At 40.3% G+C, this 25,878-nt stretch overlaps 1 long non-coding RNA gene across 1 annotated transcript; it reads right to left on the bottom strand.

The window, feature by feature from the left end:
* Positions 1–1,800: 1,800 nt before the first annotated feature.
* On the bottom strand, positions 1,801–3,324 carry LOC140477019 (uncharacterized). The gene is made up of 3 exons (XR_011960638.1): positions 2,869–3,324; positions 2,280–2,515; positions 1,801–2,120 (listed from the first exon to the last, which is right to left on the bottom strand). It is a non-coding gene; the product is annotated as an uncharacterized lncRNA (long non-coding RNA).
* Between the last annotated feature and the right edge of the window lie 22,554 nt (positions 3,325–25,878).

Below are 25,878 nucleotides of genomic sequence, written 5' to 3'. Positions count from 1 at the left end.
CCCTGCATTCTGTCAACACTGTATTGAAATGTCAGTGCCTTGTTGAAATTGTTGATTGCACAGCTAATTATGTTTTGACCACAACTGGAGTGCTGTGTACAGGTGTTGTTTCATATATATATACTTTTGGAATTATGTTGAAGGAATGGAAATGATAGCACACATTGTTTCAAAGTTTCAGAGACATGAGTTCAACTTCCACCAACTTTTCAACAAACGTGAGATAAAACGCTAATCTCACAAATAATGGTCATGAAATACCAGAGTAGCTGTAAAAAATTCCTCATTCATTAATGCCCTTTGGGAATGGAAATCTACTTTAGTGGGTCCAGCTTCCATATTACTCCAAATCTACAACAAACATTGATTCTTAATAGACCTCTTATCAGCCTAGTGGAATTTAAATTAATACATTTGAATTATTTAATCTGAATTTAAAGCTATTGTCAGTAATGGCAACCATGACAAATACATTTTTGCAAAAATCTTTTTGGTTTCTTGACATCTTTTAGGACAATGCTTCCCACTGTGACCCTGTTACAAGGCTTGAAAATTGTCACAACCCCTCATTGAGAATTCTGAGAGTGAGGGCCTGTTAGAATCTGAGCATGGCCATTGTGATTTGGTCTGAATTCTGGGGCAGCCATCACTGTCTCAGATCTCACATCCCAAAATTTTAGCTCACAACCCTCTTTGGGAATCCCTGTTTTCGGAAAGAAAATTTGCCATCTTTACCTGGTCGAGTCTAAATATGACTTCAGACCAAAACATAGTTGATTCTTAAATGTTCTCTGAAATGGCCCAGCAAAACACTCAGTTCAAAGTAAATTAGCAACACATGTCAAATGTTGGCCTTATCAGCAATGACTACATCCTATTAAAACAGTCGTCTGATCAAGCCAATCAGTTACAGGAAGCTCATGACTATATACTCAAATGTATTCAGGAATGGGCACCAATGCCACAGTCTAAAAATGGATAAAAAGACTTTTTTTAAAATTATAAAGTGAGGGGACAAATACATTCAAACAACTGTTCCCAGTCATGGAGGCATTTATAAAAATAAAACATTGAGAAAATTCATAGAAATAAAACTGGAACAGATGGCAGGGGAATTTTTTTTAAACAAAGTTTGTAAGGCTAAAGGCATAGTGCAAGAGATTGTATCCAAGCAAAAACTAAGTTAACATTAATAATTGGTTAGTAAGATAGATGGTTGAAATAAAGAGAGATGTGGGGATGTCTGGGAACAGAGTAGGCATTCAGATGAAAATACCATTTCAAAAAATCCAGCACAGACTAAGGTGTGAACAGTAAACATACACTAAGACAATGGAACGTATCTAACCGTCCAATTAACACAGTAGTATTCAAACAGGTTCAGTGTGTACCCCATAAGAGCAAAAATTCCACTTTTATAATCAAATTCCACTTTTATAATCAAGCAACTCTGATGAACACCAACACCAACAATAACTTATATTCCAAGTTCTTTCACAAGACAAAGTTTGATGTCACACCTGATCAGGAAATAATAGGTCAGTAAAAGTGTTACATTTTAAGCAATGCCTGAAAAGCAAACATGGAAACAAAGAGGTTTCAGGAGAAAAGCTGTATATATTAAAAAATAAAAAGCAAGAGGTTAGAATATGAGGAATATCAGCGATCTGAAAGGTGAAAGGCTGGTGGGTGTTGCAGAAAGGAAGGGCCATTGCTATGAAGAGATAAAAATGAACATTTGAAAATATAGACTGTGCTGGACCAGAAGCTAATTTTGGCCAGCGGTAATGGGTGAGTGGGATGTGGCATGTGTTTGGACATTGGCAGCGTATAACAAAGATAGGTGATATTACAAAGGTGGAAGCTGAGTTAGGTTGGATTTTTTTTAAAAAAGTTATTATATTCAACACGGATTAAAAGAAACGGTTTGGGAATTGTGTTCTGTGGCTCTCAGTAAGTGGTCATGCCTTAAAATTTGTCGAACCTTGTTGCCTTTCCTTGATGATATTCACAAACAAACTTTGCTGCTCCACCATCTGAAAACTTCTTCATTGCTTTTGTGCTTCCTTTAATTGACCTTCTCCATTTTTCTCCAGAGCCATATTAGACAGCTTTCCAGGCTTTGAATTTTAGGCACATGCAACAAGAGATATAAAATTGGTAATTATTTTCGACTAAATTCTTACATTGAGCATTCTTTGCTTGGCAAATGCAATAAAAGTCATTGGTATTCTAGCTCAGGTTAACTTCTGGCAGTAATCTTCTGACAATATTCTTACCATGTCATTAAACTGTGATACCTATTCCAGCTACTGAACACTATCTTGGCCTCTGCTTTCCCACCATTTCATCCAGCCTTAATAAGATTCCTCATTTATTGTCAGTTTTCATCACTTCATTCATTCGATCCATCATTATCTGTAGGTGCTCTGTTGTGGTGGCCACTTGGGTTTTGTCTTCTACTTTAAGCCAAGTCCGATCAATCAGAAAGTCAAAATACTGCAAACGAGGAATTCTGAAAAATAAATTTAAAATGTTGGAAATGCACAACAGATCATGCAACATTTGTGGAGAGTCAATAGTTCGGGTCTGTGACTTCTCATCTGAAACTGTTATAAAACAATTTAGAAAGTAAATAGGACTGTGGGATTAGAATGGGGTAAAATATCAAACATGTTAAACATTCATTGCTTTCAGGACTGATACACAGCAGTAGCAGTGTGTAACATCTCACTGATCCAGTGCAGCAACTCACTATGGCTCATTGGAAAGCACTTGCCACACCCACAACCTCTGTCACCCAGACCAGCAAGGGTCGAAGCTGCATGGGAAGACCATTACTTTAAAATTAAGTCACACCACCCTAACCTGAATGTTGCCGTTCCTTCACTGTCACTGGGTCTTCCTAATAGCAGTTTCTTCCTAATAGCACTGTGGACGTACTTACACCAACAGATAGAAATTATTTGAGAAGGCAGCTACCATCTTTTCCTCAGGCAATGATGCTAGTTTAGCCAGCAATGCTCACATTTTATGAAATAATACATTTTTCAAAAAAAATCCCACTTTTCTAAAATGACAGACGTTGATCCTCACGTGAACTTATTTGGTGTTCACACAATGAACTGTGCACAATTTAATTCAAGAGGATTTCTTCTTCCCTCCCAGACTCTTTGTATGACACTTCTAGTCCTTCTATATCCCTTGTGTTGACAATTTTGTTTTCAATGTTATTAGTTATGTTCTATGAGGATTTATTGATCTGTATAAATTGTAACTCTCCAATCCTAAAACGTTGAGCACCACGCTGGGCCAGCTCCCATAATGGCAACGAGCAGAGCAGTAGAGAAGAAAAACTACAATTCCCAGCAACCTCCGCATGATTTCCTTTCCCTGTCACCCTACCAACGGATGTGATATCAGAAGAGCGGATCCGATTGACAGGGAAACAAACCATTAGAGACACAGAGAAATGAAGCGACGACTGTATTGACCAATGGCCGGTGAGGGTGGTGGAGGGGGTGGCCGGAATATCCGGCACTGGTAACCCAGGCTCTGCAGTCTCGCAGTTGGTCTGATAAATCGTGGAATAATAAAAATATCAAAAACCTAACGGAGTAATTGACTAAAGAGTTTTTTTTAGAATGACGCATTTAGAGACTTTGTGTTCGTTGAGTGGTCTTTGTTGCTTACATAGAAAAGCGAGACGTAGGAGATTCACTCGAGGTGAGTGCATACTGTAGTTGGATCTATCTATTCGCGAAACAGTATTTGATAGAAATTAAAATGTCACACTTTTAAATTTACTTGTTAGGGTATGAGCGTACTAATTTTTCTTCGGAATCGTTGCTGCAATTGTGAGTCCAAAGAGTGGTTGGCAAGGTGTTTTTTTTTTGTGTAAGGACTTCGCCAGTAACTGTGACAATTTCCTCGTCCCACCTCCGAAAGACATTCTGGCACAGGCTTTGACTTGTTACATCTCCGCTTCTCGCTGCTCCAAGGGTCGTCATTTGTTCCGTAGGAAGCAATTGAATTTTATGTGTAGTTACCTTTCTGTTTTAACGTTTGAAAGGGTGGGCTAGAAGTGTCGGAAATGCAACTGGAGCTCAGCTGATGTCACTTGAACTAGATCGTGTGAGGGAAATGGGAACTTACTTGTTTTGGGGGGGTAGATGATTTTCTTTTTTTCAGTTTGATAACTTGTCAACTTTGTGTGTCGGCTGAGGCTCGGCATCGCTGCTGGCTTCTGAATCAGAAGGTTGTTCAGTCACGTCTCGCTACAGAAACTTGAATACACCGTTCAACCTGGTATTTGACTAAGACTGGTTTAAGCCACAGGGTTGAAGTGAACTTTGTCATGTTATTTGTTGAACAGGAGAGAAATTATCTTCCTGTCGAGCTAAGATTTAACTTGAGTGAATGCCCCAGAAACTCTTTGCAACGGAGCTTTGTGGGGTTCAAGTATTGTACAAGTAATTCATTGGCAAAGTGCCTTGGACATGAATTGAGTTGTGAAAGGTGCTATAATAAAACCAAATCATTTGAATTGATTTAAGCAACCTGAAAGTCTGACCAAATTGTGGGATTAAAGCCATAAGGTTAAATTTAAGGTTGGAAAGAGCCGAGAACAATTTTTTTTTCTCCATGTCACTCGTCAGTTTTTTGCCCCTCCCTTCCTTTTCTTTCTCTCTCTCTCTCCTTTCGTTTTCAATTTTCCTTCTCTTTTTATGTCTCCCTTTTTATCTCTCCTCCTCCTCCTCCTCTTCTTCCCCCCCCCCCCCCCCCCCCCCCGCGATTTGAACCTGTTCATGGGATATCATTTGGAAGTCTTGCTGTTTCAGTGATTTTGTCTATGGTGGATCTTCTAGTCGGAAAGGTGCTATTGGGCATCCTGTATTTCATCCATTACCACCAGAATACTACAGTTGCGCAGCAGGTATTTAATTCATGGGCAAGGATGATAGTCATTCAAATGCCCCATGTTGAATGATGTTTGAGAGGTTTCTTGCAACTTCACTCCTCCAACTCAACAGTGAGCTTTCCCTTCAAGTTTTAAAATTGAACATCATAAGTAAATGTCAAGGCACTGAGAAGATAAACTGCTCATTGGGGAGTTCCCAGTCTCCACTTGGTTTTGTGGCTACATTGTACCTCCTGACAACAGTTCAAAAAAAAGTCAAATAATATTCAGAAAGCCAACAGGAACAATAAAAATAAAACTTTAAGGAGAATAAAAAAGTAAAACACTTTTGGAGGTAGAAGTGTGATGGGAATACCTCTGAAGAGTCATCTAGACTCAAAGCTTGCTTTCTCTCCATGACCCGCTGTGATTTAAGCATTTTTTTGATTTCAGTACAGGAATAGAACCAATACAGGATAGATTTATGAATAGGGACATGACAAAATTCGTTTTAGCTTTTTGTATTCTTGGGAAATTAGGTGTATTCAAAAATTAAGAAGGATTTATTGAGTAAATCAATCCAGCTTGGAGGATCAGGTACCTGGTCTGGGGTGGATCTGTACTTTTAAAGAATCCAGAGTTGGCAGAAAATTGATAATGCATACAGTGGAACTCCGATACACTCCAAACACACAAAGTAGAGACTCCTGTGGCTTCCAACGTTTCCTCTGATGCAATTTACACTGTTCTTTTGCTCTTGTATCAGCCCATTTCTGTGTTTCACTTATGACTCTTTAATTTTTGGACGCTGACAACAGCATTGTAATGTAGATTGCCAGCATTTTTTGATGGGTGGCAGAAGGTCCATTGTCACATGACTACAAGGTAATGTCTCATCACCCTTTAAATATAAGGATTTACTCCAGAGAATAATCAGGTCAGACAGTTTCACATTGGTTTTGGGGAAAAATAATGGACCCCTTGTGTTGTACCTGCTACTAGATTGAGTTAATATCTCCCCATGTGCTGCCACCAGCATCCTAAGTGTGGAGATGTACAAGTCCTGCTTCAACCCTTTGGAGAGGAAATCCATTTCATGGTCTACATTCATTGATTGTATGTCATCAACTGGTTATAGATTAGGTTGCTTTGATGGATACTGTTGGCAAGAATGAGGAGAACTGAGACATCGGGTTTGTCTTCTCTGGGATCATGAACTTGTAGAACAGTTTATGTGACATCAGAGTGAGTGGCAGTGCTCAGTATTAACCCTATCAGTTATGAGCTCTTGAAAGAATAGAACTACATCTTAAACAAAAATATGAAAATGAACAGTCAGCATGGATTTGAACACAGAAAATCTTATTTGACTAAACTTTACTGATTTTTTTTCCTGAAGAAGAGCTTCTTCCCCATTGTTATCAGACTTTTGAATGGATCTCTGTGTCTGTAGTATTGTGATAATACTGTGGCTTTAAGAGGTGCATTTTGTCCTGTTTCACTTTATGAAGTGAGGTTTGGACAGAGGTCCCAAATGGTCTGCTTCATGCCAATAAAGTAAACAGCTTGTGAGGCCTTGGGGTTTTATTTTTAAAGTTAGAACTTCAACCCCACTTGAATGTGTGTGGTCAAGCTCCCACAGAACCAGGACTTCTAGTTTAGTTTTCAGTAGCTGTTGGGATTGTGAAAGCTAATGCATCTCTTGGTCACTTTTTCCTCCAGCTAAAAGCTTGGGTTCTCTTCCTGCTGCTGGAATTCCATGTGAGGCCATCTGTTTTACAGACTTTGCTTCTGACAAGGGTGTTTATGGAATGTTGCTATATTGGAATAGTTAATGAGTGGTTTATTATTTGAACTATTTCTCAAGTACTAGATATGATTCTGGTCATGATGTTGTATGGAGGACACAGGCATTCAAGAGGATGCAGGGAAGCTTTAGAAGGGTGATACCAGAATAAATTGGGTATGCACATTTGAATGGCTCGATTCAGTCTATTTATTTGTGGAAAACGAAGACTCAGTTGATGTGATGCAAGTCTTTAAAATTGTGGAAGGTTATGATTATGTGGACACGAGAATATTTTCATAAATGGGAAAGAGCATAACTCAACACCGTCAATACAAGATATATCAAAAAACATCCAACAGGAAATTCAGGAACTGTCTTTCCCCAAAGCTGCAGGAAGAATGTGGAACTTATTAGTGCAGGGAATGGTTGAGGCAAATTTAATTGATGTTTGAAAAGGAATTTAGACATGCATATAATGAAGGGAATAAAGCATTGAGATTTCAGTTCAGCATGAACTGACTAATTGAAAGGCTTATTTCTTTTCTGTACATCCTATGCAAGATATGTTCACCTCGTGGCACAAGGGTGCAAACATTTTGTCTGAGTAAAGTCGTTCAAATATTTCAGTGTCTTATCAGGGCACCCTGCCAGCTGTTTGTACTCCAAAACACCTTGTTCACCCTTTTCTTTCAGGATAAGTTCAACATCCCCTCAGTTTTTGTCATTTTTTTGTTCCTCATTAATTGCCGTTCTTCATTTTTTGATAAGATGGAGACCAAAACTTCGCACAGTACCTCCAAGTGTGATCTGTTTTTTTTGTAAGTTTCAATTAACTCTTAAATTCTAACAGCTGCAGACAGATCAAGAGTGTTTCACTGAAATAAAGCAAACTACTGCAGATATTGGAAAACTGACATTAAATAGAGCGCTTTCAAGACTGTGCACTCTGGCAGCATCTATATATATATATATATATAGATAGATAGATAGATATAGAGAGAGAGAGAAGAATACTGAACATTGAGAGTCCAGTATGACTCTTCTTTTGGACCTGAAGTGAAAGCTGGAAAAGTGATAGCTTTCATGTAGTACATAAAAGGTGGGAAGGAGCATAAAGTGGATAAGAGGGGACTATCAGGATGAGGTTAGATGCTGAGAGATCAAGACTGTCACAGAAAAAAAAGGTAGTGCTGATTGCTGTAGAGAAGAGAGAGAAATAGAGTAGACTAAGTAGATCTTGATCTGAAGTTGTTGAACTCAAATGGCTGTAAAGTGTGTGAGAAAAAATTAAGATACTGTTCTTCCAGGTTGTGTTGGACTTAGGAGGACACTGCGGCAGACCGAGAACAGAAATATGAGCAGGAGTATGATGATTGCTATTTCAATGCACCAACCTGAAGGTCAGGTTTGTGATTGCTGACTGAGCTGAGGTTACCCAGTCCAGGTTTGATCTTCCCAATGCAGAGTGAATGGAGTGGCAGTTAGGGAGGTGCAAAATTTATTGAAAGAAAAATGAAGCCAGGTGATGAGATTGAAAGAAGTAAAGGTAAATCTGTGGCCTGGACAGTGAAGTAGAGGTAAAATGACAAAACTTTTCCCACCTCCAATTCCATGTATCAGTGCTATGGCAGGATGATAAAGTGTTGTGTGATAGAGGAGTGAACTAGAGTGTCACAAAGGGTACAATCCCTTCAGAATACTGACAGAGGGAAATATGTCTTCTGGTAGTATCATGCTGGAATATTGGAAATGGCAGGGGATGATTCTTTGAATGTAAAAGCTGCTGTGGAAAGTGAGGGCAATATTTACATAATCATATTTGTGTGAGGGGCAAAGGGGAGGGCAGAAGTGTGAGCAATGATATATGGTAATCCCAGTTGAAACTTATGCCTGTCTGGACAATGGAATGAAAGCATCATCAACCTCCCCTCCTATTTACATGTTTCCTCCAATGGAGGAGCAGCCTTCCTGCTTATTGCAAAATATAACTCGTGTGTGTGGGGTTGTACCTCTGTTTACCTTTATTATTGGGGTAGTCTGGGATAGCATACTGCCTTGTTTATTCCAGGAGTTATCACATTTTAAGTTTATAAAATAAATATGCAAAATCCCTCAACTTCCTGGTTTTCAACACAGGTTGATAAGAAGCATTGGAGGTTTCTGTACTTCAAAAGAATCACTTATTTTTGTACACAATTAGCTGCAGGTAAACAAGTGAACGCTCCAAATTTAAAACTCTGCACCCCTTATAACCATTCCTTATATTGTACATAGACAAATATGAAAAGGGAAATAAAAGAAACATATAGCCAGAGGGAAAATGAAAACAATTCTGTTTGTAAACCAATCCAAAAGGAACAATGAAATTCAAAGATTTCTCTTCAGCCTTCCTTTTTTGAATGCTTCTACTAGTTTGAAAGCAGCACAAGGTGGTTGGTTTACTTGCAGAAAATCTATGATTTATCCAATTAAAATTTACAACTTGCAGCATCTGCTGAAGGAAAGATGAGCTGGTTTTCTCCAAATGTAAAATTGGTTACCATGGAGAACTGAGACAAAATTTTGCTGGTTTCCATTCTGCTCTGAATATTGCCTCCTTAAAGCCTGTCTGCCATTCACAAAGCACAAGTTAGGAATGTGATGGAATATTATCCAGTTGTTGGATGGTCGCAGCACCAACAATACAAGAAGCAGGGCACCATTGAGGTACCAAGCAGCCAGGTTGATTCGCACTCCAACTCCACCTTTGAACACCAACTCAATTGCAGCACGATGTGCCATCTATAAAACACACGAGTAATTCATTGACGCTCCTTCAACAGCATTTCCCAAACCCATGACTTTAACCATCAAGAAGGATAAGGGCAGCAAGCACTTTGAAACACCACCTGCAAGCTCCCCTCCAAGTTGGAGGGCAACTGATTCAATACAGTAACTTAGTATCTCCAATATGTATATTTTGTGTGAAACTGATGTTTCAATTATTTCATGAGGTGGGACTGTTTATTATGGGAAACGGGGGGAGAGTTTGTTTATTTTTGAAGTATCATAATGCTGACTTGGGTCGTAGTTTACTTTTCTCTGCATTTTGAGCAAGCCCCTCAAAAAAGGCTGCAACCTCAAACTGATTGGAAGTCTCTTTTGAATTCTTTTTCACATGAGAAAGCAGCTTGACTAATTATCCATCCCTCAAGAGGCACCAAAGGAAAACGAAATATATCAATATAGTTTTTGGGGAATGGTGGGTGATTCATTTCAGAAGTTGATGTGCCCACTGTTCATAAAAAGGTTCAAGTGTACCAGTGGGAAAAAATATGCTCCTCACCAGGGCCAGCTGGGTGCAGATGGAATCGCAGATAAGAGGCAGGCCTTCTGCTAAGATATGTTGTTGCCACCTTGGCCAGGCTGAGGACCAGAGCGATCATGAGATGAGGTCTTGTAACTTGCCAGACTCCCTGCCCCCAGAGAGCCAGATCTCAGGAGCAAGGGACTGAGATTCAGCCAAAATTTGAGGCAAGGCTCTTTGAAAGAATGAAAAGGGGTTGCAATCTAGCGTAACTTCGTGCTTTTTCTTTGGTTTGGGTTCTTAAGAGTCCAATTCTGCTCAAATTAATAAGTCTTTCATGAAAGAATAAATCAAAAGAAAACTTAGTGACCGTAAGATGGGATCAGAAGTTGACCATTCAGCCCTTTGAGTCTGATCTATCATCCACATAGATGATGGCTGATCTGATAATCCACAACTTCACTTTCTTTCCTTTTTCCCTGTACCATTGATTTCCTTCCTGATTTAAAAATCTGAATATCTCAGCCTTAAATATACTTAATAACCCAGTCTTAACAACCTTCTGAGATGAAGAATTCCGCACTCACTACCTTTTGAGAGAAGAAATTTCTATTTGTCTCGATCTTAAATATGTGACCTCTGACCAACAGAGCAGGGTCCTGTGCTCAGAACCGGCAAGTTCCTATTCCTGTTGTTGGTTGCATTTTAGCTGACAGTTCAAAATTGATATTAGGTTCATAATGTATGATACAGTCCAACTATCTCACTGATGTTTGCATCTGGATTCATCAAAAAGATTACCCAATCAAGTGAGTGATGCATCTTGGTCCACAAAGTTAACATTTAGAGCTGATTTTCTCATGTTTTGTGTAGCAATTGCAATGTTTCCTGTGTTCTCAATTTTTTTTAATATTTTCTCATTCCTCCTCCTCCTCCTCCTCCCACTCTCCCTACTGCCCTCCCTTCCTCTCCTCCCCATTTTTGCTTTCCTCAGAAATACCAGGGTGAATTCCAGTGGCCCAGCTCTGGGGTCACGTATTCCCCATGACTGTCCAGATTGTGATGTGGCATTCCAGCTTGTCATTCATCAGCTTGGATGTGTTCAAATGAATTCTGGAAGTGAATGATAGCATGACAACAGGTGAGCTATTGCTGCAAGGCAGTTTGTGAGCTGTCGTCTCCGTATTGTCCTTTTTGTGGTGAAAGACTCACACTTGCAAGCCAGTTCTCAATTGTAAATCAATAAAGAATTTATTTGTACTCCTTATGATTGTGGATGCCAATTGTAGGTTGAGTGCCAACTTAAATACCTCTAGGATTTTCATAATATAGCTGGTGAAATTGTCTTACCATGCATGAAGTGCACTTTGGAGTTTTATAACCTTTGTGTTCAAGTTGGAGCAACAGGGAAGCATTTTTTGTCTGACAGTTTTCATGTTTATGTAACGTGTGTCACCTAATATTGGAATGTACTGACTTTTTTTCATATTTGGCCATGCATGTAAGTTTGTTCGCTGAGCTGGAAGGTTCAATTTCAGACATTTCGTCACCATACTAGGTAACATCTTCGGTGAGCCTCTGTGTGAAGCACTGGTGGCAAGGCCCGCTTCCTATTTGTGTTTAGGTTTTTCTTTTGGGTTGGTGATGTAATTTCCTGTCGTGACACCATTTCCTGTTCTTTTTCTCGATGTGTGGTAAATGGGATTCAAGTCAGTGTTAGGTGTTCGAGTTTCGGTTGGACTGCTATGCTTCCAAGAATTGGTGCATATGTCTCTGCTTGGCTCATCCTAGGATGGATGTGTTGCCCCAGTCAGTGGTGTCCTTCCTCATCCGTATGTAAGAATACTAGTGAGAGTGGGTCACATCTTTTTGTGGCTAGATCATGTTAATGTATCCTGGTGGCTAGATTTCTGCCTGTTTGTCCAATATAGTGTTTGCTACAGTTTTTGGTAGATTGGATGAGGGGCTTCATGTGCCAAAAACTACTGATTGAGCTGGCCAACTCCAAAAGGACAAAGCTGGTAGTTTGCTTCTGCAGCAAGTGATGAGGTGATCCAACAAGAGAGGAAAATTTACTGTCTTGATCCTCACCAGTCTGTCTTTTAAAGATCCATCTGTTCATGGAGAGACCACTCAACAGTCCTTGTTTTGATCAAGTCCTCAGGATATCCTCCACTGTTTTGTATGGCACTACAACCATGCTCAGTGTGATAGATCTTGCATAGATGGAGCAACTCAACTGGCCATCCATGATCAACTCGTGCCACAAGCACCAGAATTTTATTCGACCACAATCTTGAACAATATGGCCTATCTTACCACTATTACCAAGCCAGGAGATCAACCTTGCTTCAAACCCACACAGAGAGCAATACCAAGCATATTTGAAAACCAAGGTGTCAACCTGGTGAAGCTGAAACACCATCCTACCATCCATTGGAATCAGCATAAAAAGCAAGTAGTTGAGCGAAGTGATCCCACAGCAATGGATCAACAGTTGTACTACATCTAATTGATTAATGACCCCCCAACATCCACATCTCCCTGTGGAATGAGGTGGCTCCACAAATATTCCATGCATTGATATGCTATGCTTCCCATCAAAAGACAAAGTTGAAAACTTGGCAAACAACTCCAGTCAGAAGTGTTTAATTGACAATCAGCATCTCTGCCTCTTCCTGAGGTTCCCATTGTGAATGATGTCAGTCTTCAACTAATTCAGTTTGTTCTGTATGCTATCAAGAAGTGGTTGAAAGCACTTGATACTGCAAACGCTATGGTCCTGACAACATTGCAGCAATACTACTGAAGACTTTCACTTCAGCACTTGTCTCACCAAGGTTTCCATTACAGCTGACTTTGGCACCTATCCAACAAGGTGCAAAACTGGTGACAGTCATACCTAGTAAATTGGAATATGTTTGTGGCTCTTGAGGTCAATCATCTCAGCCCAAACTGAATATCTTGAGTTCGTCACCAGTGATGGTCCCTGCATTATTTGGTCAGAAGTGGAATGTCTGTAGAATGTGATCAGCAACGTTCACAACTTCACAGATACTGAAGTCTTTTGTGTCCAAATGCAGCATCACCTAGACAAGATCCAGGCTTGGACTGACAAGAGACAGGTCAAATTGCCTGGCATGTGTAACACCAATGACCATCTCCCCCAGAGAGAATCATAACTGTCACTCACTGACATTCCCAGTGCTGAATCCTCCACAATCAACTACTGGGCGTAACTGTTCACCAGAAACAACTAGATTTACCATATCAATACAGTGGCTGCAAGAGTAGGTCAGAGGCTCGAAGTCCTGCAAGTAACTGTTCTTGACTCCCCAAAGCCTGTCCACCATCTATAAGGCACAAATCAGATGTGTGATGGAAAACTCGCCACTTGCATGATTGAGTACAGCTTCAACAACATTCAAAGCTTCACCCCATCCATTACCTTCAACACACACACACCCTTCACCGCTGACACCAATAGCAGCTATATTTACCATGTACTGCAATAACTCAGCAAGATTGGTTTGACTGCATATTTCAAATCCAATATCTCAGCAATCTAGAATGACAAGGCAGTAGATGTATCAGAATGTGACCATGTGCAAGCCACTCACTATCCAGATTATGTACGTGACCTGTAACATGCATTTTAGATTTGTTATCCTCCTTCACTGATGTTGGATCAAAATGCTGGAATTCCATCGTAACAATGCAGCAGATGTACCTCAAATAGTCTCCAGTGATTTGAGAAGGCAACTAACTATCACGTTATTGAGGGCAGTTAGTGATGGGCATTTAATTTCTCCATTTGCCAGTGACACCGACCCCTGATTGTACTGAAAATCTATTCAGTCTAATAATTAAATGGACATCTCATGTAAATGTGGTGAGGAGCTCAGCTATGCCACAATTTGATTATTAGACAACTCTCTGAACTTGAAATTTGGACAAAATCTGGACAAAAGTCATCCCTGTTCAGCTAATCTCAAATCAGTTCTGCTCCTTGCATTGTTGCTGAAGATTTCCTAATCAATCTGTTCAGAGATGTTATTGCACAGCTGTGGAGTAGACTTATCTGTTTGAGAATTCAATTTCCTTAAAAAACTGTAAATGCTCAGCAATTATCAATCTTTTGTATTGTAATAATAACCAACTTATGGTTTTTGGGAAAAGAAATTAGCATGCTTGACCCAGACACCTACATTTGACTTCAGTCCTACATCAGCTGTGTCAAATTAGACAATAAATCTAGCCTTGCTAGTGACATCCACACCTTGAGAGTGAACAGCATCACAACGAAGCATGAACTGGATTTTTTTTTAGCCTTTTTATCTCCAAAGTCAGTAGGTTGTCTGGAGTTCAGAAACACTATCATATAATCGTAGTGAAAACAAGAAATGCTGGGGATCACTGGGTCAGGCGGCATCCATAGAGAGAGTAAGCTAACCTTTTGAGTCTTGAAGACTCGTGATCAGAACTTTGAGATACTTACTGAATGAATTTCATGCCCCTTGGTGAATGGAGATGGAGGCAGAAATGCAGTGTTTATTTAGCCACTGGGTGGCGCAACAGATTAATCGTTCTTCGTGGACTCTCCTTGGATTAAGAAAGAAGTCAGTTCAAGTCCCTTTGAGGACAACGCTCTTCAAGATAGACACCAGTGCAGTATTGAGGCAGTGGTATTCTGTCAACAATTTAACAACGGCATTTTACGCATTAAATTGAAGCCTTGTCGATACTTGATTGAACATGCTTTACTTTATTGCTCGGTGCATTGAATATAGGAGTTGGGATGTCATATTGCAGCTGTACAAGACATTGGTGAGACCACTTTATAGTTCTGGTTACACTTCTATGGGAAGGTTGTTGTGAGACTTGAAAGGGTTAAGGAAAGATCTACAAGGATGTTGCTAGGGGTTGGAGAGTTTGAGTTATAGGGAGAGACTAAATATGCTGGGGCTTTTTTCCTTGGAGCATCAGAGACTGAGGGGTGAACTGAAAGAGCTGTATAAAATCACCAGGGGCAGGGATACGGGGCTTCGCCAGGATCTTTTCCCCGGGGTGGCGAGTCCAGAACTAAAGGCATAGGTTTCAGGTGAGAAGGGAAAGATTTAAAAGGGACCAAAGGGGCAACCTTTTCATATAGAGGATGGTGTGTGTATGGAATGAGCTGTCAGGAAAAGTGGTGGAGGTTCGTACAATTACATCATTTAAAAGGCATCTACTTGGGTGAATGAATTAGGAGGGTTCAGAGGGATATGGGCCGAATGCTGGCAAATGGGACTCTGTCAGGTTGGGATGCCTGGTCAGCGCAGACGAGTTAGGTTGAATGGTCTGTTTCTGTGCTGTATGACTTTGTGACTACATCGCAAATTTAACAGTTTATGTCCAATTATTAAAAGTTGCTATTTGCTTCTGAAGCAAACTGAGACCAACCTACATCATAACATTATGACAGATGACCAAAAGTTGGGACAGTTGGTAGTTTCACAATTAGAAAACAGAAGTGGAGGAGCTGGAGTTGATGGATTGACCATGTTTCAAAATTATTTGTGTCATGGGGGAGCTGGTAAGCAGTTGGTTGATCATTTTGTTCCTGTTCCCTCTTGAAATTTGTCATTTATTAGTTAATATTGTAAATGAAAGCAGGCAGGCTAACTTGGCTGTCTGCAATGCTTATTCTGTGAAATGTGAGGAGTTCTGGACTCCTTGTGTGGCCAAGATGACTGTGTAGAAAGTGTCATCAGCTGTAAAAACTTGAGCTTCTGAGATTCTGAACTCTTAGTGGAATAATTCTGGTCCATCCATAAAGCTGAGAGCTGCACAGCTAGCATTTGTAAGGAGGTGGACACACAAAGCCTGATGGTGGATTAGTGGTGCTGGAAGAGCACAGCAGTTCAGGCAGCATCCAACGAGCAGCGAAATCGACGTTTCAGGCAAAAGCCCTTCATCAGGAATAAAGGCAGTGAGCCTGAAGCATGGAGAGATAAGCTCGAGGAGGGTGGGGGTGGGGAGAGAGTAGCATAGAGTACAATGGGTGAGTGGGGGAGGAGATGAAGCTGAAAGGCAAGTGGAGTCAGAGCCTGAGATCTGTGACTTGCTAACTGGTTCTCAATTTCTAAAACTGGTGTGGGCAATGATTCATCAGTGCCATCGGCAAGAGCCAAATTTGTGTCAGCATGAGTGGCCCAGTTGTGCTGGTTGGGAGGGGTGAATCTAGGGTAAAAAGAACAGAAGGGAAATAGTATGGGTGTATGCGTTTTGGGGGCTTGAGGTGAGCCCCCAGAATGTTAGTGTCTCTGGTTCCAGAGTTAAGATGTCACCAAGTAACTAGATGTTGTTTGAGGGGAAAATGAACAGCCAGTGATCATAGTCCATATTGATGTCAATGACATTGGTAGAAAAAGGGATGAGGTGATGAAAGCAGAGTTCAGAGCAAAGAAAAGGAGTGAAAAGCAGCATCCTGAGGCAGTAATCTCAGAATTACTCCCAGTGCCGCATTCCAGTCAGTATAGAAATATGATTGAGTACATGAACGTGCAGCTGGGAAGATCTCCAAGCAAGGAGATTTCTCGATTTATCAGGAGATTAGGCCTGATTCTGGGGCAAGTCACAGTCATACAGCATGGGAACAGACCTTTTTAAGTCCAACTCATCCATGCCAAGCAAGTTTCCGAAGCCAAACTAATCCCACTTGGCTGTGTTTGGCTCGTTTCCCAAGGTTTCACACATGAGATGCAATTGGCATCCACCGACTTGTGCAAACAGTTAAAGTTTAGTAAAGCTTGTACAAGCTAGCTGACTCCTTTTGAATGTCGCCCCCCCCCCAAGGTATGCGAGGTTGAGTCAAAGTGAGGCACTGAACAAGGAAAACACATCCCCTGGACACAGGTCAGTTGGCATTGCTCACAGCTAGCAAAAGTGAGGACTGCAGATGCTGGAGATCAGAGTGGTGCTGGAAAAGCACAGCAGGTCAGGCTACGTCCAAGGAGCAGGAAAATCAATGTTTCGGGTAAAAGCCCTTCATCAGGAATGAACGTCGATTTTCCTGCTCCTCGGGTGCTGTCTGACCTGCTGTGCTTTTCCAGCATCACTCTAATCTATACAATGCTTACAGGTGCTCTGACCACTCCCCCCATCGTCACATGCCACTTAATACAATCCCCAGCCACTCCCTCTCAGTCACATACAGGTATAATGGGAGAATGAGATAATGCAAATGTAAATACCCTAATCCTGGGGAATCGTAATGCAGACGATTTCCTGACTCCGCAATTCCCCAAGACAATATAGGTGTGACAGTCCGAGCTTCAGGGTATGGCTTATGAAAGCGTTTCTGAATGATTGTTTAATTTGATAACAGTAGGGGGAGTAGTAACAAAGGACCATCTAATTGGAGTGGGAGTCATTGGCATTCCTGTCATTCCCATCCACTTCCAGAATGTTAGCTTAGTGCAGTTTAACCCTTTTAATATTAAATGGGAATCTCTCTCTGGATATTAATCTTTAACATGACAATATTCCTCAACCTTCCCTCCATCTCATGTACCTATCCAAATGTCGTACTTGTACCTGAATCCACCACTTGTTCTGGCAGTTCATTCTACGCACATACACCCCCACTGTGAATACCTTGCTCCTCATTTCCCTTTCAGTCTTCCTTCTAGTTTTAGACTCCCCCACCCTTGCTATTCACCTGATCTATGCCCTACATAATTTTCTTGGAGCTCAAAGCCTCCAGTCCTGGCAACTTCCTGGTAAATCTTTGAACTGTCTCCAATTTAATAATATCCTTGTAGCAGGGAAACCACAACTGTACAATCTCATCATGATTTCCCAACTAGGACCGCGTAGTGTCTCTGATCTGAAACACTACCCAGAGCCCTACCATTAATTTTTTCAATCCTGTTCTTGTTTTTATTACCAAATCAAACTCCACCTGCCACTCCTCAGCCCATTGACTCAATTGATCACAATTCCTTCTAAGCTTAGATAACCACATTTACCTCCCCTCCAATTTGGTGTCATCTGCAAACTTAAGAATTTAACATAATCATTTATATTTTTTCAATTAATTTTTATGGGCATTGCTGACCCAGCATTTATTGCCCATCCATAATTGCCCTTGAAAATAAATGAAAAACCTGTATCCCTGTGGAATACTGCGGGTCACAGGCCTCCAGTCTGAAAAGCAATCTTCTGCCATCTTCTGTCTCCTACCGTCAAACCAATTTTGTATTCAATTGGTAAGGTCTCCCTGAATCCCATGTGATCTAACTTTACTGATCAGTCTATGATGTGGGAACCTTATCAAAGGCTTCACTGAAGTCCACGGACACAATGTCATTTCCCATGCGCACAGTCAGACTGATAATCTCGAATCAGTGTTTGCCTCTATATGGGTGGCCTTGTAAATTAATCACAAAAATGTCAGCCTGCAGGTACATGAAGTCATGCGCAAGGCAAACAAAACGTTGGCCTTGCTTGGGGAGTTACAACATTAACAAGGGAAATCTTGTTACAAGTTTACAGGGTAATTGTTTGGACCAGACCGAGATGACTTTCCCTCCCCTTTTATGAAGGACATACAAAATTAAATTGGAAGCAATTCACAGAAGATCCTGTCAGCTGATTCTTGGGATAAAGGAGTTTTGTAAGACCTTTTTAGATGTCAGATAAGTCGGCTGTTCAGCCCATAGCGTTTGCTCTATCATTCAATGAGATCATAGCTGATCTGATAATCATCACCACTTGAATGCCTTTCCACAAAATGCTTGATTCACTTTGATTAAAAATCTGTCGATCCTAGCCTTCAAAACACTGAATTACACAGCTTTTACAGCCCTTTGTGGTTAAGAATTCTACAACTTGACTACATTCAAGAATTTAATCTCCTCCATTATCTGTCTTTAGTCATACTGTTTAATGCATTTTCTGATTCACCACTGCCAATTTTATCCTCACACCTTCATTAATGTCTTTGTTTGGATTTAAGACCGAAGTACCAGATTGAACCAAATTGTTTTCAAACATAATGAAAAATACACTGAGTATGGTCAGTCTTATGAAAGGATGATTTGGCAAGATTATTTATTAGCCTTAACTGCTGCAGAATATTCTACCTTACAAAACTGGACTGAAGTTGGTTCCTTGACATGCTGAAAATGTGTTGCTGGAAAAGCGCAGCAGGTCAGGCAGCATCCAAGGAACAAAAAAATCAACGTTTCGGGCATAAGCCCTTCTTCAGGACATGCTGCTCCCCAAACCATTTTGTGCACATTCTGGAAATTTGTTCTATGTTGTTCATTAGATCTTCTGAATTCTAAAACCCTTCAGAAATGCTGTCACATCTTGTTGATTCTCTTTGAATTGCTTATTTCAAAAGGAACCAGGTGAACTAATGAGTGCAATTCTAGGTGGTAGACACAATAAAACAGGGAATGTTAGCTGGTTAGGGGTCAGTTGTACTGTGCAGCAGATATTGCTTAACTTGGATTCCACAAAATTCATGTTGCTTCAGATAACAGTACCACATTTGTTTTAAATTGGAAAGTAGCTGAATTCCACTGAAAGAGTAAAGTAAAGAAGTGCAGATACCAGTGGGGATTAGTGCTTGGATCCTGGTTATTTACTCTTTTATATGTTTTTAATTGAGATGAGGGAACTAACTGTAATATCTCCCAGGTTTGCAGGTGACGCCAATCGAGATGGGAAATGTGAAACAGATAAAAATCCAGAAATTGCTGGAATAATTTAACAACAGATATCAATGGAGAGAAAACCGATTCAATGTTTCGAGTCCAGTGAGCCTTCCTCAGAACTGAAGATAGATTAGTAAAAGAGGTACAATGACACTTGTGTGTGCTTGTACACCAGTCGCTGAATGTAAGCATGCAGGTGCTGACTTAAGTGATGGAGGCAAGGCACTCATTTGAATCCAACTCAAACTGGGGCAGTTGGGAAAGGGTCCACCTTCTCAAGAAAATGAGAAATTAAGAAAAATTGGCAACTTTAGGAGTGATACTTGCCTTATCAATGTGGCTGGGATGGGGAGGTGTACGTTTGTCGGCCATCTTGCTGAGATAAGGCAGCTATTTTGGGCACTGCATGTCGTCTTGATGCTACGGTCCCATTCAAACTGCTTCAACTTATTCTGTCATAGGAAAGGTGCATCTCAGAATGGAAAATTTTATTCCACCCCCCACTAATTGATGTTACAAGTAGTTGACCATGATGGGTTTCAATAACAATCGACTTGATGAAGGGGCAGCAGTGGATATGGTTGACTTAAACTTTCAGAAGGCTTTTGTTAGGGTCCCACATAAGCAAGTAACACAAAATGAAAGCACGTGGGATTGGGGTAGTGTATTGACATGGGTAGAGACAAGACGCAGTATGAACAAACAGGTCATTTTCCAGGTTGCAGCCGGTGACTAGTAGAGTACTGCAAAAGTCTGTGCTTGCATCCCAGTTAATCAAAATATGTATTAGTGATTTGAGATAATCGAACTAATTGTAATCTTGAGGTTTGCAGGTGACACAAAGCTAGGCAGGTGAAGTGTGAAAAGGATGCAGAGGTGCTTCAATGTGACTTGGACAAGTATGTAAGCAAATGCTTGGCAGATGAATTATTATGTGGAGAAATTAGGTTACCACTTGAGTTGTAAAAAGAGGAAGACAGGTTATTATCTAAATAGATTATGAAAGGAATAGATGCACCAAGATCTGGGGGTCCTTGTACACCAGTTGCTGTTAGGTGTTAGCATGTAGGAGAAGTAAGCAAAACTTATGTTGGCTGTCAGTGAAAGAATTAGAGTACAGGAGTAGGAATGTCTTGCTGAAATTGTACAGAGCCTTGTTGAGACCACACCTGGAGTATTGTATGCCAATTTGGTTTTCTTAGGAGGAAGGATCGTCTTGCTATGGAGGGAGTACAACAAAGGTTTGCCACACTGACTCCTGGGCTGGCAGGATGTACAAAGAGACAGGGATCACTTAAGTTTATATTCACTGTGGCTCAAAGATTGAGGCCAGGGACTGGGGAATCTCATTGAAACCTAGAATATTCGAAGAGACTGCACTGTGTAGATGTAGGAAGGATCTTCTTGATGACCAGGGAGTCCAGAATTGGGATCCCAATCCAAGGATATGGGTAAACTATCGAGGGCTGAGCTGAGGAGAAATATTTTCACCAAAGTATGATGACTTTATGGAATTCTCTGCCACATGAAGTAGTTGAGGTCAAAATACTATTGGCAAGAAGGAGCGAGATATAGTTCTTGGGACTAAAGGGTTATGAGGAGAGAGGAGGAACAGTATTGTGAGTTAGAAGATCAGGCATGATTGCACTGAATAGCAGAGCAGACTTGAAGATCCAAATGGCCTAATCCTGTTCCTATTTTCTGTTTCTAATTGGCCCAATATCTCTAAGAAAAATACCTGTTGCCATGTTCAGAAATCAACGATGGCAGTGTGTTTAAATGTGAGTTCGTGAAAGGACAAAATGTTGTTCAGTCCATTGTTGCCGAGCTTCAGCATAATCACAGCAGTTCTGGAGACGCGCCTCCTTTTTATTGGCTTGATCACATGATAAACAGCTTGTTTTCCATCCCACCTTCATAAATTATGAAATTTTCTTCTCTTTATGGGTTATGTCTGGAGTTTTTGTTCTATTATAATCCAGTTTGTTATTAAAACACAGCTCCATATGGCCATAAGAGAGGCAAATAAAGGGAAAAAGTTTCAGAAAACTTGGATTATAATCCAGACAATGCATGACGACAGTGTGTGAATTTGAAAACTGGTTCATGCTTTAAATGAAAACTGTTACTGGAGTTCCAAACTTTGTCAAACAAACCCTGTACATTTGTTTGAAGTTGTATTTCAGATTTTGCTAGATTTTCTTTGTAAATTTTTGTGTTGGCATGCAAATTGATTGAGAGCACTAGAGGTGTCAGCTCTGAGTTCAACACTGGTACTCTTCAGATGTTTTATTTTTCTGTTCTTCAACATTTGTCATTTGAAGCGCTCCTTTCCCCATCCTTATGAGGGTAACTAAGTCAACACAAGTCAGGCTCAAGCCTTGAGCATTTTTGTTGGGTCTCATTGGCTTTTCGGAATTTATTGACTCAGCAAGGGAAACTCTGAAATTTATTTTAAATTCCCATATGCCACCTCACCTCACTAAATTTTATTTCCAATATTTATGAGATCTTAATTTTATACTGGTTCTTGAGACATTATTTTAATTGGGGCTTTCCTGACATTCACTTGTCATGTGGCTCTTAAAGTGTGTGTCCACAAATAATTGACTTAGAGTGTCTTCTAGAGCTCCTGAATTAAGTCAAGCAAATTCTTAGACTTTTGCTTGTGCAGTCACATGTTGGACAGTCACTCACTTGTAAGGTCATAGTGGTGTGACAAGCTCTGCCACATGAATAGGAACTGTAGGAGAGACTGTGAACACTCAAGTTTCCAGTCACTGGGAGCAGCAGAGTCTGACTCCTGGTCCTTTCTCTAGCCTTGCTTTAATCAATGGATCTTTTCATTTTAGTCAATATCCAGTTTTCGGCAGCAGCTGCTGGTTGGTTACAAGACAAAATGCTTATTTTCATAAAAGCGAATGCTATAAATATGTATAAAAAAGAAATTGCTGGAAAAGCTCAGCAACTCTCGTAGAATCAGAGTTAACATTTCCGGTCTGGTGACCTTTCCTCAGAATTGTTCCTCAGTTCTGAGGAATGATCACTGGACCTGTGCATTAACTCTGATTTCTCTTCACAGATGCTACCAGACCTGCTGAGCTTTCTCAGCAACTTCAGTTTTTGTTGCTGATTTAGATTATTCAATTCCTTAATCGTGTACTGCCCCTTTCTCACCACCAGAATTTGGAAAAAGAAATCCACATCTGTTTAAACTCATTTAAAAGGGCAGGGAGTTAGCAATCATTTGCTTTTGGTGGGGGTTGGAAAATCAACTGAAATATCTGTTACATAGCCACTACCCCATTTCTTGTGTAAACTTCATCATAACTTGAAAACACTCCAAAGCTTAGCTCATCAAATTCTGACCCCCTTTATTTTCCATCCTGGAAATCTTTCCGCCCAGAAACACAGGTAAATCTGAATCTTTCTTCAGCTCTTCTCTCTATCCCACCCCACTCCAAACTGCAAACTTCTCTCGCTGATTGTGCTCTCCAGTCATCTAAATATGACCATTTCAACGGGCCTAACCTATTGCATTTTCTAAAGGTAGCTGAAATAATACATTGTGATAAATCTCTTCCTTCACAAGTCTCCAAGCCTCTGATGACTACCCAGTTGTTCTCCTGTTACTTTTGTGCTTGCTTTTGTCTTGGTCAACATTTGCCTGAACTCTTTTTAAAAATAAGAGTCAAACAATGAAAATGATCAAAAGTTTATGTGAAACAGGGGACTTTAAGGAGTAGTAGTAATTCAGGAAAAATCATGGGGACCAAACATTGGAAGCAAAGTAGTCAGTGGTGAGAAGAGTCCAAATGCACAACTGGTTAAAGTGGGAGTTGAGGTTTTGTGGGTTGTAAGTGTTCATATTAATGCTGTTTTCAAATCATTTATAGGATACGTGCGTTACTGGCAAAATCAGAAATCACAGCACACAACCAGTTGCATTTGAATGTCGTGTTGCACGAGCTTCTTGAATACAGCCTTGAAGTTTACAAGGTCAATTCATAGTCCACTTGAGAGACAAGCATGCTGAAATGGGTCTGGAGTCATGTATAGTCAGACAATCGTTGAAAAGGTATTCATGGCAGCAGATTGGATGTTTGTGACCATGCAGTAATTTTATTCCATACGTACTTAATTGTTTTAAATTTCTTTGCACTGGCAGAATTTCAACTTGTGTCTCATGGAATTTAATTCATGTCTCTGGATTTGCCATCCAATCAATCCTGTGCTGCTTCTCTGATTCTCAAGTGAGAGTAAGCCTGAGGAATTTTAACATGAGGGTGAGAAGTTTAAATTTGAACTGTATCGATCTGAGAGCCGGTGTAAGTCAGCAGTTGATGATCTGGGTTTGATTCAGGATGATTTGAGGCGATTTGACTTCTGGATGCAAGTTTTTAGTCGATGGAGGATCTACTCTTATCCAGAGAAAACATTGAAATTTGGTCCATTTGCATTTAACAAAGGCTCTAATGAGAGTTTTGGCATTTCCTCAATTGAGAGAATCACAGAAGCAGCTTATATCCTGTTGGTGGTCCTTGTGCTGGAGAGGATTTTGTGTTGAAAATCCACTTTAGGTCAGACTTCAGCGTTTTCTCAGTCATGTTTATCAACATAGTGGAAAGGGAGGATGATGGGATGAGTAATAAAATTTTGTTATGGAGGTTGAAAAGAATGACATTTATTCATTATTCTGCTCAAAGCCACAGATGACTTGAAGTCTTGGGTGGGTGAGAAAGCCCGTTGGTGCTGAAAATTAGACCAATGCTTGTTGGAATAGTGTTTAGGAACATAAGAACTGGAATGGGCTAATTGGCACCTCAAACCTGCTCTGCCATTCTCGTGGTGGTGTGTGCCAATAACTCTGCTCTCATGTTTCAAAACTCTCAATTTACAATGAGAAAATCGTAAGGAGACCACCAAAAATAACCATTTTGGCTGACTGCTACTCAAGACAAAAGCAATTCTTTTCAGTGATTGGGCAAAAAATTTCATGAATTGCAGCACACTTAACTTTAACAACAGCAGTGAAAGTAAAAGATTTCTAATTTCTTCAACTTAGTGTACCCCTTCAATATTCCCAAATGCAAACACATTTAGACAAAAGACATTATAACACACATTCTGGGTGGAAAAAGGAATAAATACATCGTAAACAAAATTCTGAGGATCGAAAATGCAGGCTACAAGATTGAAAGCTATTTTCTATTGGATCTTGTGATTTTTGCATTGGTGACATCCTGTCCACAGGGTGACAGTTATCCGACAATTTGGTTGAGTGAACCTCGACCTCTGGTTTTCGAATGATTTCTTCATTCTCCTTTTACCCATATGAAGAGGGAGATGGATGCTTTCTGTCTGTCGGTTCTGGATGTTGTCAGGCAGAATTTTCTTCACTTGAGATTCTTGATGCTACTCGTTCTCAAATGCTCCCTCATGTTGCTTCGAGAGGCAAGATTGTATTGTACAATTCAGAAATACGCTACATTTTAATTTTCAAGATGCAAACTCTTCTGAAATCAGTTTTAGCAGAGCAACCTCCATTTCAGTTTTATAGATCCAAAAGAAAATGTGGTCTTTCATCGCCTGATCTCTTAACATGTTAACCCCATATCCGTTTATCTCGTTAATATCTAGGAATCTATCAATCTCTGTCTGAATCATACTCTCAGCTCCATCAGTCCTCTGGTAGAGAATTCCAAGAATGAACTACTCTAAAGAAATTCCATCTCATCTTGGAGCGAAATGGTTTGTTGTTCTTCTAAGCTTGTGTACCTAGATCTAGACATAATTCCAACACCCTCCCCCTCCAAAACTGGTCATATCTTGCAAGAATTTTGCACATTTTGATGTATAGCGAGACAAAGAAACTGCTGTAAATAGATCTGAATTTATTTTTGATCACTCAGGAAAACACCTGTGTGCTCATGTAAGAATTTTGTGCACTTTGATGAGGTCACATCTCACTGTTTGAACCTCCAGAGAATGTCAGCTCTGTTTCCTTCTTCACTCCTCAGAACAGTCCCATAATCTCAGTATTAGTTCATGGAATATCTGCTACACACTCTGTACTGCAAGTCCCTCCTTCCTTTGGCAAATGGATCATAACTACATAGACTACTCCAGAGTAGCCTCATGAAGGTTCCATATGACTAAACCAAACTTTAGATTAGATTACATTGCAGTGTGGAAA

The sequence above is a fragment of the Chiloscyllium punctatum genome, chromosome 5 (genome assembly GCF_047496795.1).
Source record: "Chiloscyllium punctatum isolate Juve2018m chromosome 5, sChiPun1.3, whole genome shotgun sequence".
Classification (NCBI taxonomy): domain Eukaryota; kingdom Metazoa; phylum Chordata; class Chondrichthyes; order Orectolobiformes; family Hemiscylliidae; genus Chiloscyllium; species Chiloscyllium punctatum.
This window is presented reverse-complemented; position numbering and strand designations above follow the sequence as displayed.